Here is a 5,000-nt window from a genome sequence, read left to right as displayed (position 1 = left end):
GATCGGCTAGAAATGCCAATATTGGGCTACAATGTCATTGAAGAATTAGTAAAGACGTCTACTCAAGAAGGAGAGTCTACATCAGGATTCAACATTTTAAGTGCTTTCAAAAAAGGATTCGCAGATAGTGATGAGAGGCAGCTGGAAACTTTGATTAACTTGATTCAAGCCCCAAGTGATGATTACCTTTGCACTGTCCGAACTTCAAAGAAAGACATTATCATCCCGAGGGGCCAGATTGTTAATGTTTCATGCAGGGCAAATACTGGGCCTGTGCCAGCAACAATACCAGTTCTGTTTGAGCCTGATGAAATGGCTCAATGGCCAACCGGTCTCCAGATTTATGAAACGCTAAAGACTGTGAAGAAGGGATCTGTGTCACGAATTGATATTGAAGTCCATAATACAAGTCAACATGACATTACACTTCCCAACCGCACCCCACTGGGAAGATTGCAGTTAGTCAAGTCTGTTACACCCATGGAAGCCCGATTAGCCAAAGAGAAGGGGCCCGAAACTTGTCGTAAAGACGACTCATGTACCCCTACTGGAGTAGACGATGAAGGACTTTGCAAGGAGCCAAATAATGCTGTGCCTGAGGTTGACATGACTAGTCTGACAACGGAACAAAAGGAAGTAGTACAACGGATGTTGAAAGAAGAAGCCGCCTCATTCGCGACAAATGAAGATGATATAGGGTGCATGGAAGGTCTTCACATGGATATTGAATTGTCAGACAGTACACCCGTTCAGCGGAATTACGTGTCAATCCCACGGCCCCTTTATCAAGAAGTGAAGAGCTACATTGAAGACCTAATGAACAAACGGTTCATCACCAAATCACGATCATCTTATTCGTCGCCAGTAGTGTGTGTTAGGAAGAAGGATGGCACTCTTCGACTGTGTGTGGACTATCGCAAATTAAACCGACGTACCGTTCCTGACAGACACCCCATTCCAAGAATACAAGAAACCCTGGATAGCTTAGGTGGTAATTCGTGGTTTAGCGTCCTAGATCAGGGCAAGGCTTACCATCAGGGCTTCATAGCACCAAAAAGCCGACCATACACCGCGTTCATCACACCGTGGGGTTTATATGAATGGGTTCGTATACCCTTCAGGTTGACAAATGCGCCCGCAAATTTTCAACGATACATGGAACATTGCCTTGGCGAATTGAGGGATGAAATAGCCATTCCCTGTTTAGATGATGTCATCGTTTTTAGCCAGTCCTTCGAGGAACACGTGGAACACATGCGAAAAGTACTCAAGCGCCTCCGGCAGCAAGGTATCAAACTCAAGCCGTCCAAATGTAAACTGTTTCGAAGAAAAGTTTGTTTCCTGGGACGTATTGTTTCGAAAGATGGATATAGAGTGGATCCCAGCGGAATAACTGCTGTGACTACCCTTGCAGAAAAGAAACCAAGGACTGTAGGGGAAGTGAGACAGTTAATTGGATTTCTGAGTTACTATCGTCGTTATATTCCCAATTTTGCCTGTCTCGCCAAGCCCTTGTATGGACTGTTAAACACACCAAAGCCTGAAAGGACACCCAAGCATACTGTGAGGAGGGCCTCCGACAAAAGGAATGGCCAGTTACCATCTGCAACACCAATTACGTGGACAAAAACCCATCAACAGTCATTGAGAGAACTCATTGGATATCTGACTAATCCACCGATTATGGCCTATCCAGATTATGAAAAACCATTTATTGTTCACACGGATGCATGTAATGATGGCCTTGGTGCGGTCCTCTATCAGTGACAGGATGGGAAAACCAGAGTCATCGCATATGCGTCCCGCACTCTTACACCCGCAGAGAAGAACTATAACCTTCATCCCGGAAAACTCGAATTTCTGGCCTTGAAATGGGCAGTGTCGGACCAATTCCGGGATTATCTATATTATGCACCCGAATTCACAGTGTATACCGATAACAATCCGCTGACATATATACTGACTTCCGCAAAGCTGAATGCGACCAGCTTACGCTGGGTTGGCGAACTAGCAGATTTCAGGTTCCAAGTGAAATACCGTCCAGGCAAGTCCAATAGTGATGCTGACACGCTGTCACGAATGCCTCTGAACATTGAAGATTACATGGCCACGTGCAGTGAAAGAAGCAGCTTAGAGGTCGTACAGGCAACTATCTGTTCTGTGCAGTTTCAAAGTCGAGGTGACTTTCCGTGGTTAACAGCTTTAACTGATTCGATTACAGCCCTAGACGATGACAACATTATTACAACAGACCAGCAAATTGACCTTAAGCAAGCGCAAGAATTAGATCCAGTGATTAGCAGGGTTATGCACTTCATACAGTCAGGGAAGAGACCTTTAGTCAGAGAAAGTAAAGCTGAATCCAGGGACGTACAGCGGCTGCTGTTCGAGTGGAACAAACTGATCCTAGGAAACGACAATATATTGTACCGTAAAACAAGCACAAACGAACAGGTTGTATTACCCCGGAAACTTCGTAGGATTATTCTTAAAGAACTCCATGAGGACATGGGCCACTTGGGTGCTGAAAGAGTGTTTGATTTGACAAAAGCAAGATTTTACTGGCCACACATGAAAAATGATATCACACACTTTGTTACCAAAGTATGCAGATGCATCAAACAAAAACCACCTGTGATCAAGCAGCGAGAGCCACTTAACCCAATTGTCACCACAGCGCCCTTTCAAATGGTCTCACTGGATTTCCTCCATGTTGAAGCAAGCGCACGAGGCTATCAGTACATCTTGGTAGTGATGGATCACTTCACCCGGTATGCTGAAGTTTACGCAACCAAAGATAAGTCTGCAAAGACTGCAGCAGAGAGGGTTTACAACGATTTCATCTTGCGTTTTGGAGTCCCTGAAACAATCCACCATGATCAAGGCGGTGAATTTGAGAACAAACTGTTTTACAATCTGGATAAACTTCTTGGAACTCGTCATTCAAGAACTACGCCGTACCACCCCCAGGGGAATGGTCAGGTTGAACGCTTCAACAGGACATTACTTTCAATGCTCCGGACTCTGCCAGAAAAACACAAGTCAAGGTGGCGTGATCACCTGAACAAAGTGGTACATGCATATAATTGCACGAAGAATGACTCGACAGGTTACGCCCCATTTTTTCTTCTATTTGGCAGACCCCCGCGTCTCCCTGTTGACCTGATGTTTAACCTTAAACCACCCACTGGATTCAGTTCCTACCCAGAATATGTTAGAAAGTGGCGAAATGCTATGTCAGAAGCTTACAAGATAGCTTCAGAAACTGCCCAGCGGAATGCTCAGCGGGGAAAGAAACAGTATGACAAGAAGGTACGACACATCGTGCTTATGCCTGGAGACAGAGTGCTTGTTCGAAACCTGAGTGAGCGAGGCGGACCAGGAAAACTGAGGTCATACTGGGAAAACGAGGTGCACATAGTTGTGGAGCAAAAGGGCAATGCCAGTCTACGAAGTCCGACCAGAATCGGGAGCCAACACCGCAACTTACTGCTACCATGTACTTACTTACCTGTGGGCGAATTCAATCTACCAGTTTCTCAAACCTCCCGAAGTGGTCGTAGACAACGTAAGCGGATGCGTGTGCCAAAGGACAAGCAGTTTGCCCAAGACTCGTTCACGGCTAGCCAAGACGAAGACAACAGCAATGAAGATACCGGTATCCCATCACTTGTACCAAGTCAACTGCAACCGTGTGTCCGGCCCGGTAATAGTGCGCACCCTTCCGAAGAATTGTGGGTCAACCAAGACTCTCCAGTTATTGGCAACAACTATCAGTGTGAACAGGAGGATGTCCCAGAGCCACCTAATGATGATGCACCAACCGAGAGTGTCCATGTGACGTTTGAGGCAGCCAATGAGTCAGAGCAATCGAGCGTCCTGGAAACCAATGAGTCTGAGGAACGACGTCCACAAAGACTTCGGAGAGGCCCTGTCCGCCTGACATACGATGTTCTAGGCCAGCCCGTGTACTACCCTGCCGTAACTACTAACATACATTCTGTTTCAGGGTCAACATACCCAGCTCCTGTATCCTTTGGGTTGACACCTCCATATCTACCGTCATGTCATTGGCCGCAGTATGGACTACCCATCCAACTCATGTATTATTTCTGTGCTTAAATACACCTTGACGAGGTGCGCACCAGGAGTACAAGGATATGACTAATATGTTTGTTTTACACTTAAAAAAAAAGACTTGACCAAGTGAACATGTTTTATATTAACAAATGAGCACTAGGCTCTTAAGGATCTATTCTTTCAAAACCAAGAGGCAGTAACCGTTACCGCCGAGTAAAAATATTGAAACTAGTCGCATAAAGGACACTGTGGACCTGCGCAACCCACCGATGTAGACCTACGTATGCCAGTCAAGTGAGACAATCAGCATGTTGTAAACAGAGGTTCAAATGTTGATGAATCCGTTTTTTTTAAGGGGGGAGAGTGTGATAGTTAGCTCCCAGACCCCAAACGGGTGTAATTCCCCCATAGGCCCTTGTGGTCAGAAAATAAAACGAAAAAGCACATGGTTAAAATGTTTGTAGATTTGATTGTTTTGCTCGCCGTTTCGCGAAGGTAAAACCGGCTCTTCTAAGCTCTATCGAGGTCGAGAGTTACACAAACTACAGCAGTAAAAAATAAAAGAACAGCAATCATGTCTAAACTTTTTCTTTATTGGTCGCTTATTCCTGTCTTGTTTCTATCCAGTTCTTTTTTTTTTTTTTTTTCGTTTCGTTCCTTATATAGTTCATGTGGCACACACAAATGGCAAGAACTGTATATTGTGGCAATCTCCCTAACATTTCCTTGATGACTCAGAATCTTTTAGGAAGAGAGGGGTGGGGGAATTACGTGTGTTTGTCTGCTCTAGTCCCCAGTGGAAATACACATACTTTACAACCATTTAAATGTAATTTCCCTATCCATCCCCGGGGGTCAAGGGGTGGGGGAAACAAATGACTAGTGCATAAACATTTGAAGCGGAACTTACCGCTCCTGCA

This window comes from Montipora foliosa, chromosome 14, assembly GCF_036669935.1.
Source record: "Montipora foliosa isolate CH-2021 chromosome 14, ASM3666993v2, whole genome shotgun sequence".
Lineage (NCBI taxonomy): Eukaryota > Metazoa > Cnidaria > Anthozoa > Scleractinia > Acroporidae > Montipora > Montipora foliosa.
The sequence above is the reverse complement of the archived record's forward strand: the minus strand, read 5'-3'. Positions refer to the sequence as shown.